The sequence below is a fragment of the Vitis vinifera genome, chromosome 13 (assembly GCF_030704535.1).
Source record: "Vitis vinifera cultivar Pinot Noir 40024 chromosome 13, ASM3070453v1".
NCBI lineage: Eukaryota > Viridiplantae > Streptophyta > Magnoliopsida > Vitales > Vitaceae > Vitis > Vitis vinifera.
The window spans coordinates 16,771,629-16,788,127 of record NC_081817.1 but is presented as its reverse complement, the minus strand read 5'-3'; positions in this window follow the sequence as shown (position 1 = coordinate 16,788,127).

Sequence of the window (16,499 nt, the reverse complement as noted above, 5' to 3'; positions counted from 1 at the left end):
ATCTAAAAATATCCTAAGCTAGAATGAATGGAACAAAATTATCAATATTTAAACTACATAACCTAATGTACCAACAATCTCCCCATTGAGCAATTGGTGACAAAATACAAATTACATAAATCCCTCAATATTCTCACATGGAGTTTACAAATATCTCAATAACTCTCGTCTAAACCGATTCATTCTTTAACATGTAAATGATGATAATTCGCATCCAAAGTTGAGCAATACCCCAATACCTTTGACATATATACACTAACCAACAAAATACCTAGGTAAAAGTAGCGTATGGGAAAAAAAATATAACTCATCAATTTTATTAAATCAGTATATGATTAAAAGAACAAATAGATGTTAGTCATGCATGCAATGGATGTTTAACACTCAATCAATCAAGAGATATCTCCCATTTTTTGTCACAAAAATGACAAAAAGAACAATAAACTAATAAACGCAAGTGAAAGAGAAAGATAAGTGAAATAAATTGATATCCATATATAATCTAAGGTTCTAGATACAAGTAATATAAAAATAAAAAATATATCCAAACCAACAAAAATATATGATAAACTAGGATAAAACGCTTTTATTGTAACAAAGAAATTGATCCACATAAACATAGAATAACTAAAACTTCATATCAAATAAAAGTGGGGTGTAGAGCTAGAAGCACCTCGAGACATCATCCATGAGGTGAGAGATGAGAGATGCCTCTCAAGACTTTGAAATCCAACATCTACTTGCTAAATGAGATTACGATGACATGCATCCACATGAGTATTCAATGCATCTATTTGTAAGTGGAGCTAGTCCATAAAATGCATCACTCTCTAAAGCTTGGACTCATCAAAAGCAGGGGCTAAGGGGTGAGATGATGATCACGATGAGCTTACTCTCCTATGACTATTACGTCGTCTAGGTGCGGGCTCAAGAAGCTCGCTACTCTGCTCCGTGGGTGGATCCTAATCCATCACACAAATTTCTTCATCCTCCTCTTGAACAATTTCTAAAGTAATCAAGCTAGAGATATGGCTCACATGCTTGTACAACAAACTCTCATTGATGAGAGCACATAAGCTAAACATATTCAACTATAAATCAATCTCAAAACTGGAGTAAACTAGAATCTAAGAAATGAACAAAGTGAAAAGAAGGTTGCATAGATGAGATGGCTCACAATATGTGGCCATGATGTCAAGGATAACATAGGCGATATCGATCAACTACCTAGAGAGAAGAGCATGGATGAAAGGAGTGATCAACCAACAAATTTGATTTCAGTAAGAGAAAGTGAAGAAGTAGTAAAAGAAATCATTAATGAGGACCTAGGTTGACTTGGAGAAGTCAAAATGGAAATATAGATAGTGATGGGACAAAGCTTGCCAAATAACATAATTGGAATGGCGATGAACTCAAAGTAGGTAAGGGCCTGAACCTTAGTAGAAAAACAGAGTCGCTCATCTAAATCTCTGTTGTAATTAAAATACTTAAGCCTAAATAAATAGTAACTTCACCTAAGAAAAACATAAAAAAAAACTACTGTGGATTTTGTAGTATTTTGGGTATCATCCTTAAGGACTGGTTTATGGAAATTATCAATACTAGATTAAATAAGTTGTTTTTACTTAAGTCATAAAAGGAAAATATATGAAATTGTTTTTATGAAATAGAGTCAATTAAAGAAAACTAAATTGATAATAGTGCAAATATTGATTTTAATCCACAATCTAGCTTTAGGTGTAAGAACCAAAGAAAACAAGGGTTTCTTGAGGAAGGTGATCTTAGGGCTTTGCGATCCTTGGTAGCTCATGATCAATCTAAGCTCTATAACTCAAAATTGCATCCAACACATGATTTTTCGTTTTTAAAATGGATTCCTAAAACCATTGAGTGAATCAAATTGATTGTCAATTCAAGGTTTGACTTTTTAACTTTGCCTACTGCTTCTAGCTTTGTCTTGGGGCAGATAATGATAGGGAAGACCTGCATAATTATTTATCAAAACTTACCAAGAATCACTACTTTCAAGTAGTAATCAACCATATCAATCCCTAATATAACTAACATAAATAAGACCAAAGATTCATTAATTGTAACCAACTAGTCATTAATCTCAAAAGTTGAAATTATTTACCCATCATTCTTCTAAGATTCTAGCTCTTAGATGTTCATATTTCAAGCCCCAAATTGGCTTTTTAGCCTCTCATGGGGGTGGTGTCACATTTACAATTCATAATAGAGTAAAAATCCATGTATTGAATCAAAAGAAACTAAAAACGATATACGAAAAACCATATTGGCTTTTTAGCCTCTCATGGGGGTGATGTTACATGCACAATCCATAATAGAGTAAAAATCCACGTATTGAATCAAAAGAAACTAATATATATATATATATATATATTAAGTCAAAGATAAAGTAAACAAACCAAACTTGTTGCCTTGTTTCCCCAAAAACTTCAAACGTCTCTTCCTCTTCCCAAAACCTAAAATTAAATGAATTTATATAATAAATTCAATAAGCTAACATATGACACACTTCCATTGGCCACTTATTAAAAAAAAAAAAGTCATAAACAACCTAACAGATTCAAAATATTACGAGTTCTAAATAAGTATCATGCATTTTGAATTGGATTGATGTCTTTGGAACTTGTTTCAATGTGTTTCAAAGTTCCAAACTCAATCACCAATGGTTGAGTTCAAAATAAATTTCAAACTCATAAGTGGGGAAATTGCTCAATTCAAAATCAAGGTGTTGTTTCATAATGTTTTTAGGTTTGAAATACATGTTTTTTTTTTTTTTTTTTGTTAAAAATAGGTAAAGTGATTCAAACTTTGCCTTTGCCAAAAGTATCCTTGCATTACATTGAGTTTTTAAATGGTCAAAATCCATTTTGGATTCAAGTTATCAATTTTGAATTCACCATCTTTCTCTGCTTAATTTGCTTCAAATGCGAGTAACTTCCTCATTCTATATTTGATTTGTACACCATTTAAAGGGTTGGACTCCTAACTTCAAGCTATGGCCTCCAACTTTCTTTCTCATGTTTGCTTACTTTGAAAATCTTTCCATAACCTTCATTTCTCCTCTCTCATGCTATTGATTGCTCCATTTTCATTTGTCAAAGCTCTCATCATATTTCACACTGTTAGAGCTCCTTTTAATCATATCTAATTCTTGAAAATAACTCCTTCAACTTGCATCTTTTTCATCTTTTATACCTAAGATTTAGCTTGAGATATATGTTAGATCATGGCTAGGGTCTTAACAACAATTTGAGTGCATAATTAATTCTATATATGTGCCATTGGTTACACAAATTGTGGCTCTAATAAGTCCTCAACAAGGGAGGTGAGCCAAGAGTTCAATGAATAGATTGAAGGGTGACCTAAATGGTTTATTATACATAGTCACTTGAAGCGAGCCTAGCCACAACAAAATGGATGTTAACATGGAGCATCCATACATAGTGGGAATACTTTATTAGGATAGAGCCCTTCAAAGCATGACATGATATAATAGATTTGAAATTTATTATTTATTTGATGATATTCCATTTTTGCATTTATATATCTTTATTTCATGCATTATACTTTATGAGCATTCTTGTGTAATATATCTTGCTTTGTACATGATTTAGGTATATTAGGAGTTACATCGAAAATCCATGTCATGAGTTCTATTCACAACTAAATCATGGACTTAGGCAATCCATTTAAGGTTGCACCATACTACCTCCTAATTGGAGGGATGACTAATCTTCACTATTAAGACAAGGTTCCCATGGTGAGTACACTAGTGTCTATATTTACACATTGGATAGGACCTGCAATGAGTCATGATATAAAGTTATCGGGTAGTCATGACTTCACCAAACTACTAGATATTATTGAGGGTCATAACTTTACCAAACTACTAGATAGTATTGTCTCTCAACCTTGAAAGAATATTGAGTTTGTGCCTAAGTTTGTAATAGCTTTGACCTACGGTTGAGATCCTAAAGTGATCATATATTTCCTATGGATTGAGTCACTATTAATGGAAGTTTATAGCAACAAGTATTCTTAATCAAAGCACTATGATATCACATGGACTTTAAGATAGTGTGTCCCATTAGGTAATCCTAAGGACATGTGATCATGAAATATGTGATGTCACATTAATTCCTTTATTAGAATTTAACATATGCTATTTTTGCATAAGATTATGTCATTTTATCACAAAATAAGAGAATTTGTAACTCACAAATGGTAGAGGTAATCTTCAGAGGTTAATAACTTTCACCTTGTTAGATTATGGACACTAGTTCATGGGGAGACTATATACAGTGGATAACAAGTTATAAATTTGAGCACTTAGTGTTTTGTTGTAATATACATAATGTATTACAATGTGGTTGACTCTCTATTATGGGATGTTGAATCAATTTCAAAACTGGATTCAAGGAGAGCCAATACTATCCTAAGGGTCTTAGTGGTCTTCGCTCAGGTTTATGTACCTTAATGGCACAATTTATAAGGATTGGATTGATTCTTAGTTCACTTATATGCATGAGGGTGTTTTGATAAATATGCAAGGAGTTACATAGAGGATACAAGTCATGGGTTCCTTGAAAATGATAAGTTGCTCACAGTCAATTCAAGGATTTAGGCAATCTAGTAGAGATTGTAGTGCACTACCTCCTAATTAGAGGGATGACTTGTCTTGGCTATTAGGATGGGTTTCCCATGGTTGAGTGTACTAGTGCATATGATTACACAATAAACAGGACTTGTGATGAATCATAGCGTAAGGCTGTCAATTGTCATGATTCATCGAGTTACTATACTACATAGACTTTCAACCTTAAGAGGATATTAAGTTTGTGCCAAAATCAACAGAAGGCTTTAACCTATGGGTGAGACCTTAATGTGATCATATATCCCTATAGATTAGGTCACGGTTGATGGATGTTGGTAGCAACATATATGTTAGGAATTTGAGGCTAATCCAAACTATGGTAATCACCCTAGAAGGGGGGGGGGGGGGGGGGAGGTAAATAGGGTGATGGTCTCTTTTTCACAAATTTAAACTATGCAAAAATAAGAGACAATTATATGCAAATATATAATAAACAAAATAAACACAATTGCATATAATTTAAAAGAGTTAGGGAAGATAGAGTGCAAACACGAGAGTTTATAGTGGTTCGGCTCTTCTTTGCCTACGTCCACTCTCCTCAACCTCCTAACCGAGTAAGGGTTCCACTATCTTGAAGCTTCAACCAAGCTTCCAATCTCTTTACAATTGGATTATGGTTCCAATTCACCCTATTGGACTTTTGGCTCCGAGCACCCTTTATACTTCTTCAAGAGATATCCCTCTCTTGAATAACCTCTCAAGTGATACCCCTCACTTGAGAAAATTCCTCACAAAGATATACAAATAATGATCTCACAAAAATCCTAGTAATAGAACTTTAGGCTCAAAGATACAAGAAAAACTAGGATTGAATGGTGCACTAAAGATATGCAAGTTATGAAACAATGGTGCACTCAAAAACACTCTTCTAAGGCTCAAATATAATCAAGAATGATTTGGGAAGGTTAAGCTCATGAAACAATGAAGATTGGAGCCTTTTTATAGAAGAAAAAAGTCAAACTAGCCATTGGGGGTTCGACTGGTCGAGCTAGGGGTCGACCGGTTGACTAGCCGTTAGGAAAAGTGACCGTTGGGCCTCAACCGGACCTCAACCAGTTGAGGTTCAACCTTGACCGGGAAGAGAAGGCCATTGGGAGAGAGAAAAACTTTTTGGTCTCCCTCAACCGGTCCTTGACCGGACGAGCACAACCGATCGACCGGTTGAACCGATTAAGCTATTTTTTTGGCTCAACACTCAACTTTTTTCAACTTAAAACCTTTTAACACAAGTTTGAAAATCATTTAACACAAGGTTTTAGTTGAAAACATGAAATCATCCAATTCTTAAGATATTTAAAACAATATTACTCTTGGATGATTTTGGTGCATAAATAAAGAATGAAATGCATGAAAGTCCTAGTGCACCAACAACCTTACAAAGAGATCTTAAGAAGCTTTGGTCTTGAAAAACTCTTCTCTTTGAGGTGGTCTTCTTTTTCATGATTTTTCTTTGGCTTGATTTGTCTTTGGATTGCCACTTTGGAAGTCGTCTTGCCTAATCACACTTGAAATATGATCATGAGTTCTAAACCTTGTTTTGTTATCATCAAAATCAAGATTAACCAAACCTTGGTTTCACAATATATTCTCAATAAAGACAATATGATATCTCATGTTATTGAGACAGTGTGTCCCCTTGGGTGGTCCAAAGAACATGTGATCTAGAAGACTATGGTCATAACAATTCCTCAGTGGAATTTTATCATATGCCACTTGAAGCTAAAGCCTATTAATTGATCACATAATAGGTGGATCTATAACTTAAGGATTGGAAAGGTAATATTGATAGGCGATAACACTACCTTGTTAGATTAGGAACACTAGTTCATGGGAAGTCTGTATGCAATGGATAGTAGGGTATAAACCCGAGCTACACTCATTGCAATTATATAGAATACTAGAGTGCAGTTTATTCTCTTAAATAGAGTATTGAATCAACTTTAGAATTAGATTCTATGGGAGCTAATATTTTCTTATGGATCTCAATGGTCTCCACTCGAGCTCCTAAATCAAGAAGATACCTTTATATTGGGGATTTGGGGTTTCAAGTTCATAAGTGAGCATAAGGGTGTTTTGGTAAAAATGCAAGATTGCACTAGATCTTATGAATATATTTCTGGACTAGGTTAATTAATTAATTGGATCACATAAGGCTAATTAATTAATTAAGACCCAGGTGGTTTGAATATGACCCAAGCTTGGTTTGAATTTAATTGACCTTAGCCCATAGGGAGTCCTATATATGTACCCCCTTATGAATTAAGGCTCCAACTTTTGTATGTCATCTTTCAAAGAGAAAGCCTCTAGAGAGAGAGAGAGAGAGAAACCCTAGTGGTATTCTAAAGAGAAAAGTCCACTCTTTTCTTGTGTCTAAGCCTTCTAAATAGTGATTGGGTGGAAGAGCATCGGGTAGACAAGTTTCAAAGGGATATCTATGGTTACAGAATCTTCTACAACATCATCATCAATTTAGAATTCATCTGGGAACATCTAGATCAAGGATATGACTTTTATTTTTCTAAATCAATGTTCTATATGGTTTTTTGTTGCCATTGTTTCCATTGGAATTGTTTATAGAGAAACCTAAAGTATAATGCATGCTCCTTATACAATGTAAGGCATAGGATCATAGTAATTTAGGATTTCCAACAACTGGTATCAAAGCCTTGGGATAGGATTTTGCATATTAGATCTACTCTAGAAGTGCACTAACTTTGTTTTGCAAGCTTGTTTATGGCCCAAGAAATGAATGTTTGTAGTTAAATTTTAATATGATGGTTACACTTGGGATTACATGTTTTTTCTTTTAGATTGGGTTATAAGCTCCATGTTTAAGAGCACAGTATTTTTCTTTGGTTGTGCAAATCTTGTTTTTTATTTTCCTTGATTGATTATACACTCCATTTTTTAGGATTATAGGAATTTATGTTAAAAGTTATAGTTTTTAATGAATCTTCTAACCCAAAGAGAATGATAAAACATTCTAAAAGTGTCATCATGTTCCATAGGGAGGTTGGATCTAACCAAGGTAAATTTTTCGATAGAAAAATGACTAAAAAACGATATGGAAATAGCCTCGGGTGTGCAATAGTAGGATGTAACACTCAAGGGTTGAGATCAGTCCTTAATCAGTGGCGGCAAGTGCTCGAGCGTCTAGATTAGCACTCAATCAGCTCAAGTGCTTAAGCGGCTCAAGGGCTTGAGGGCCCCTTCAAGTGGTACAAGTTGCTTTCAATACCCTTCTTAGATTTTTGGGCACTCAAGCTGTCCTAGTAGCGAGCATATAGTAAGAAAGAGGTTTATGGCAACTTTTTAGGACTTTTATAAGAGTGTAGAGTTTGGTTATAACTTGCTTACTAACCCTATTTTATGTTGCAAGTATTATTTTGATCAATTTAGATACTATTCAAATAATATACCAAATTTATGCAACAGGATCTATAAGGCCATGGGAGCTTTTATATGATTTTTTTTTTTATTTCGTGTTTATTTTTAGCATGTTTTAAAGAACAATAAAAATTTAGTGAAAGTAAATTTGGATTTTCTTAAGCAAATAAATTTTCGTGAGAATTTTTTTTTTTTCGTTGTTATTTTTCTTGAATTGATTGTTGTTGAAAGTCATAATGCTATTCCTTTTTGGACAATATGGGATGGTGGTTCTCCAGGCTCTCCATTTCTCAGAGAAAGAGAACGACACCTATGGTGGTTCTCCAAGCTCTCTCCCTTGATAGAAGAAATAAACCAGCAAGTCTTTTAGGCACTCCCCCCTTGAAAGAAGAAAGACTTTTATGGATATGAATAGTCTAAGGATAAAAGAACAAGAAATCAATTCTTTTAGCATAAGAGTCCCAATTTATGAAATAAATAATGAATTTGAAAAATCTCATGATTGATGACTTATTTTAAGAAAAGTTACCAAAATTAATCAAAAGTCTATTTTTTTCAAAAAAAAAAAATAAGTAGGAGAGGGTCTTAGCAAAGCCCATGGACTCCATTGTCAAGCTCATCTTGATTTAGGTTCATCATCACCCCACTAGTAGGTTGGGTCCTTAGAATCAAGGGATATGAACTTTCCATTGAGACGAGACTAGAAATGTATGTAATGGGAGCAACCACTCCATCGGTAGGGTTCCTCACTTGATGACATTGATGTCAAGGATAACATAGTTATACGCTTAACATAAATATGAAGCGGTTGAATCGCCTAACACATTCCTACTCGCATAATCCATGGGTCAAATTAAAGGTATGTTAATCTTGTTAGATACCTTTACGACTAAGGTGGGTAGATCAATTTGAGAGGGTCTCTAACTAGTAATAGGGTCATAACTTGCCCACCATAGGCTTGATTATTTTGATTCTAGGATAACTTGTAAATAGATACATAACCTTGAGAGATCTACATTTTTGCTAAATTTATTCTTGCTTTGTATGCTCAATTAATTAATGCATGATCATCTTTATTTTTGTTACAAATATCATGTCTTATAATCCGATTAATCTGATTATCACTACTAATAAATTGACCAAACTAAACTATATGGATTGGAAAATGAATATAGACATAGTACTCACTTCAAATTAGCCAAAGTGGGTAACCCAAGAATTAGCTTCATCTCTCCCTAATGAACATTCCACTAAAGAGAAGACCAATACATATCATAGTTGGTAGAAGGTATATTAAAATACTAAGTGTATCATAGGTCTTTGGATAATGTGTTCCAACGTTAGCACGTGTGTATGCCAACAAATTATGATATTCTTACCAATCTTCATAAGATGTTTGGTGACAAGGGTAGGTTAACTAGACAAGTTGCCCTTAAGACTATTATGAATGCTAAGATTTCATAAGGAACTCTTGTTAGAGGCCATATGATTTGTATAATCGAACTCTTTAACGAGATGGAGATATTTGGAGTTGAGATTGATATAGAAACCCAAATTGACATGGTTCTAGAGACCTTACCAAATTCTTTTAAGGAGTTTAAGCTCAACTATTTTATAAATAAGTTGATGATGAGCTTAACTAAACTATTGAGAGAACTCAAGATGACTTAAGGGATTCTCAAGGACCAAAGGGGCATTCATATGAAAGTTAAGGGTTTTTCAGGTTCTTCTAGCTAGAAAAAAAAAACCCTTCAAAGAACACCAAGTTGAAAGGAATGTTCAAGGCTAAGGAAAAGAAGAAGATCAAGGGATAGGGCAAATGCTTCTTTTATGGAAAGAAATACCATTGGGAAAAGGAGCGCCTAGTTTTCATAAAGAGAAAGGTATTCATAATTTTCTTCTAGTTGAATCAAGTTTAGTGGTGGATTCCACTAATTCTTGGTTGATAGATTTTAAGGCCACTGACCATGTCTATAATTCTTTGCAAAGGTTTCAACTAATGAGAATGCTAAATACTGAGGGCATGTACTTGAAATTAGCTACTGAAGCAAGAGTTGTTATGCAAATTGAGAGACACTACCTTTATCTTATATGAGAGTTGTCTTCTAGAAATAAAATATTGTCTTTATGTTCTTGAGTCTAAGAAGAATTTGATTTTGATTTCTAGTTTATGTAAACTGAATTATTCATTGGTTTATATATATATATATATAATAAACTTTTTTTTATTAAATTGAATGATTCATTTATATGCTTAAGATCATTACTTGATAATCTTTATTGTGTGACCCCATTATTTGTTTTGCCAAGTAATAAGAATTAAAAAATTTGATCTTGATTTCTAGTTTCTGTAAATCGAATTATTCATTGGTTTTTTATAATAAAATGTTGTTTATTAAATTAAATTATTCATTTATATACTCAATATCATTAGTTGATAATCTTTATTGTGTGACCCCATTATTTGTTTTGCCAAGTAATAAAAAGAATATAGAGCTCGGGAGTGTTTGGAGTTAGTGCATACTGAGGTGTATGGACCTTTGAATGTCCATGGATGGGGAGGGTATGAGTACTTCATCATGTTTACGAATGATTACTCTAGGTTCAAATATTTTTACCTGATGCATAGGAAGTCTGATGTCTAAGACAAATTCATTGAGTTTAAGATGGAATCGGAAAGCCAATTGGGTAAATGTATCAAGGCACTTCGATTTAATCAAGATGGTGAGTACATGTTTACTTAATTTGATTTTTTTCCCCAAGGAGCATGAGATTATATCCCAATTGAGTGCACCTAGAATTCCATAGAAAAATGAAGTAGCAAAAATAAGAAATCGAGCATTGATGGACATAATGAGATCTATGATGAGTTTCTCATCACTTCCTATATCCTTTTGGAGATATGCCTTAAAGGTTTCAACATACATTCCCAACCTAGTATCTTCCAAGTTAGTACGTTTGACTCCTAGTGAGATGTGTAAAGGTTGCAAACTTAGTTTGCAATACATTCACATTTGAGGATGCCTAACACATGTGTTGAAGCCAAAGGTAGACAAGTTGGAAACAAGTTTGAGGTATGTCTATTTGTAGGCTATCCAAAAGAAATGAGAGTACATTACTTTTGTAGTCAACTTGAGCAAAAGGTATTTGTTAGTATAAATGCTTGATTTCTGGAAGAAGACCATATGATAAGTAATACAACAAAATGTGATATAGATTAGAGAGCATTTGAAAACACTCCCACATTAGTACAGAAGACTATAGGTCTAAAGGTTTCTACACCTACCATTCTTGTTACTTGTAGTTCATCGATGCCTCGTCATAGTGGGAGGGTTATAGTACAACTAAACCAATTCATGTATTTTGGAGATTCTTTCAAGGTCATTCCAAAGGAACATAAGATCAATCCCACAAATAATAATGAAGCAATGAGTAGTGATGATGTTATTCTATGGTAATAAACTATGGTGGCAGAGTTAGAATCTATGTATTATAATAGAGTTTGGGATTTTATAGAAACATTTGAAGGGATAAAACCCATAACGTGCAAGTGGGTCTATAAAAGAGAGGAGTAGATGAAAAGGTTAAGACATTTAAGGTTGGGCTAATAGTGAAGGATTATAGTAAAAAAACCGGTTTCAACTATGAGGAAACCTTCTCATAGGTAGTCATGCTCAAATCCATCAAAATACTCTTATCCATTACAATGCATCTCAATTATGAGATATGAGAAATGGATGTCAAGACAGTACTTTTGAATGGTGATCTTGAAGAAAGCATCTATATGATGCAACAAGACGGATTCATAGCAAATGGCCAAAAACACCCTACGTGTAAGTTGCACAAATCCATTTATGGATTAAAGCAAGCATCTTGCTCATGGAATAAGCATTTTGGTCAAGCTATCAAAACTCTTGATTTTGATCATAACGAATATGAACCTTATATGTACAAGAAAATGCAAGGAAGCATGGCATTTTTGGTGTTGTACTATGATGACATTCTTCTCATTTGGAATGATATAGGGTTATTGTCTTCAATCAAGATCTGGTTATTTACTTAATTCCAAATGAAAAATGTAGGTAAGGTGTAATGTACTCTTAGGATTAAGGTTCTTCGAGATTGCAAGAATAGGAAGATTGTGATGTCTTAAGCAACCTACATTGACAAGCTTTTAGTCAAGTATGTGAAGCAGGACTCCAGGAAGGGTATGCTACCCTTCAAGCATGGAGTGTCTTCTTCTTAAGATCAATGTCCTAAGAGCACTAAAGAGAAAGATCGCATGAAGGTAGTACCTTATGATTCAGTAGTGGGTTGCCTTATGTATACAATGATGTTATGAACTAAATTGGATATTTGTTTTGTTATAGGGATGGTCATTAGATATCAATCCAATCTAGGCATGGAACATCATATGGTGGTCAAGTATATACTAAGTATCTTCGAAGAATGAGAGATTATATGTTGGTGTATCATTATGATGAATTATTACCCCTTGGGTACAAAGATTTGGACTTTCAATCTGATAGAGACTCTCTTTGGTCTACCTTTAGGCTTGTGTTCACTTTAGGTGGTGGGGCTGCTAGTTAAGGAGTATAAAGCAATCCTATATTATTGACTCCACTATGGAAGTTAAGTATGTTGTTGCTTTTAAAGCAACAAAGGAATTTGTTTGACTTTAAAAATTCTTGATGGGACTTAGGGTAGTACCCTTGGTTATGTCACCACAAATACTATTTTGCAATAGCAATGGGGTTATAGCATAGTCTAAAGAACCAAGAAACCACTGGAAAAGTAAACATATTGAGAAGAAGTATCACTTGATACATGAGATAGTAATGAAATGAGATATGGTCGTGAAGAAGATTGCTTTTGTAGAGAACCTAGTGGATCCCTTCACGAATACTTTGTTTACTAGAGTCTTTGATGGACATAGGGATAGCTTAGGCATCAAATGTGTCCCCAACATGCTTTAAGGCTAGGAAGCGATTGTTGGGATTGAGCCTTAGAAAGCATGACATGATGTAATAGATCCAGACTTATTTATAAATTTATTTGTTTATATTTTTTATCTTCCTTTATTATCCCATATGCATTAAATCTTTTCAAGATAGTTCAATTTTTCTTCATTTAACACACCAAGGTCAGTTTTTTACTATTCATAAGTAGCAATAACTTTGATGCAATTATCAAATAAAAAGTGATACTCTTCACACCAATTTTCAAGTATAAAGGCATTATCATCAAAGTCACCATTACAATCAATATCATTGTCATGATCAAAACCAACTGAAGTAATAAAAGCAAGGTAATATTGTTGATTATACTTGTTGTTTATAAGGTTTGATGCCTCAATCATATTTGAATCTATGTCACTCCAGGTTACCTACATACATTTTTTTAATATCTTTGGAGCTAGGACAATTAGAAGACACATGGCCTATCCCACCAAAGTTATAACATTCAATTATTTTTCCCTTAGATGAGTCATTTTTCTTTTCCTTAAAAGAATTTTCAACTCTTTTACCCTTCTTTGAGTCTTGTTTCCTAAGGAACTTTTTAAAAAAAAAAAAATCGTTTAGACATTAAAGTTTTTGGGATTGAGCCCTTAAAAGCAAGATATAATGTAACAAAGTCAAACTGGATTATTCCCTTACTATCCATTTTATCCATTGAAATTGATTTGAGCATTTAGCTCATATCTTTTACATTGTACATGACTTTAGTGTATTAGAAGCTACATAAAAGATACAAGTTATGGGTTCCTTATAAGTAAATAAGTTGTCCACAATTATTTCATGAATTTGGGCATTCTAGTAGAGATTGTAGTGTACTACCTCCTAATTAGAGAAATGGCTTGTTGTAGTTGTAAGGATGGGTTTCCCATGGTGAGTGCACTAGTGTATGTGATGCATATAGGATAGGACCTATGGTGAATCATGATGCAAGACTATCAATTGTCATGATTCATCTAGCTACTATACTTCAAGGACTCTCAACATTGAGAGGATATTGAGTCTATACCAAAATCAATAGGAGACTTTGACTTAAAGTGGTCACATATCCCTATGAATTCAGTAATTGTTGATGAAGGCTGGTGGCAATAGGTATTCTTAATACAAACACCATGATATCTCATGAGATTGAGACAATGTGTTCCCTTGAGTGATCCAAAGGACATGTTATAATAAAATCTATGATTGCAATAATTCTTTTATTAGAATTTGACATATGCTCTTTAGAGCTAGAGTATAATAAGTAGGATATGTAACTCAAATATTTGAGAGGTAATCTTGATAGGTGACAACATTACCTTGTTATATTACAAACACCAATTCATTAGGGGTTTACATGTAGTGGATAGTAGGTCACGGACCCAAGCTTCGTCTCGTTATTATTCACATAAGGTACTAAAGTGCATTTAATCTTCTTTAATGGAATGTTAAATCAACTTCAAAATTGGATTTTGGATAAGCCAGTGCTCCTATGGGTCCTAGTGGTCTCCGCTCTAAACTCATATACCATGATGACACAATTTATGAGGGTTGGATTGGCTTTAGGTTCACTCTTATGCATAAGGGTGTTTTAGTAATTACACAAGGCTGCACAAAGGATAGTGAACAAGGTATCTCAATTGAGTTAATTGATTAATTAAATGACTTTATGTGGTTAATTAATCAATTAGGACCCGTTTTGGGCTAAATTAAGTAACCCAAGCCTTGGCAGGCTCAATTCACTTAAGCCCAATAGGGTAATCCTAAAAACACTCCTTAAAGGTTAAGGTTTCCATTACCTTTTGATGTAAAAGTTGTCTTCCACCTCCAAAGAGAGAGCCTAGGATTCTGTCTTTCTAAATCCCACACTTTAGAGTGCCAAAATTGGGGTTCGAGTCATCAGGCGAAAGATCTTTGGTGTACAAGACCTTCAAGCATCTTCTTCACCTCCAAGAATTGATATGGGAGTATCTAGATCTAGGTATGATTATTGTATCTATAGATCTATAGTGAATAATGGTTTTTATTGTCATTTTATTTCGTTGTGTTAGATTTAAAGATGTCTAGGGATAGATGCATGCACCCTATGAGATCTAAGGCATGAGAATGGAGTAATCCAGGGTTCCCAACAAAAGCAAGCTAGCTCTTCCATTCCTAAAATCTTAAAGTTTTGAGTTCTTTTTTCTTTCATTTTTAGAAACCTTAAAAGCAGTTTCCTATGTATTTTGAGTATCAAGTAAAGAAATCTCGTAGGTCTAAAGAGATCTTACACGTTCATCAACTCTCATAGAGTCAAAGTCCTTACTTTCCTATATAGTCACGGTCTTATGCCTAATCTCTCAAGGAAAGATCTTAGAATTTTTCTCACATCTTGGGATTCAGGTATCTTCTCCCTTAGGTTATAGTAAGATTTTACTCTATCACTAAGTTAAAAATGGATTGCAAAGAAGGTATGATCCTCTTGTATTGTTATCCTTTCAAATTTAAAGGTGAGAATTTGGATTTTAGACAACTTCACTACATAAATCCCTCATGTGTTACAAAGAGAATGTCATTGCCTTTGATTAATACTCAAAAAGTGCTATTTTATAGCTTGTAATTAACTCTTTTAAACACTTTTGAGTAGTAGTTATTACCTTTTAACCCAATTAACATAGTAAGGACCTTTGCAATCATTTCTAATCAAAGTGTGTAAGTTTTGATGTTTTTGTTAGTAATTTGATCACCAAAGCAATCCAAGATTGAGGAGAGTTCTTTGGAATCCATGGCAAAGCAATGAAAAGCTCAAAAACATGAAGAACCGAAGCTTTGAAGTCCTTTGCCATAAGCAAATCCGGAATGCAAGGAGGGGAAGCAAAGAGAAATCTAACATGAAGCATTCTTGATGACAGTCATGTAAGCCACTTTTGGAGCACTTCCTGGAGTTCAATTTATGTATGCTATATGTTGTTTCGAAGCTCAGGAAGTCAACAATCCAATGATTCAAACAGTGCACAATTCGGAGTTGAAATGAAGGAGTTACAGCCATTGGTAGCTGATCACTCCAAGCTGAAGGCAGATTTTGCACGGCTGCGAAATCAAGCTTGGGCTGCGAAAATGTTGTCCTTTTGCTGCGAAATTTCGCAGCCCTCTTGCACGCACAGCTGCGGTGTTCTCCTGAAGCTTCCTGATATTTGCGACCGACATTTTGAGATTTTTTGCTTTAGATATTTGATGTCTAAATCCCCAAACTCTCCTTGTAACCCACCTATCATAGGATTCCTTAGTCTTTAAGTAAGAACAAAGGGTGAATAACCCCTTATATATAGTTTTGTAATTTTCTTTAGAAATCAAAAAATAGATCTCGGGAGCTTGTTCTCAGAGACGCATCCTTTGTACAGTTTTGCAAGGAAGTAAAATACAAAGCCTTTGCTCTGCCTTACTTTCTCGTTTTG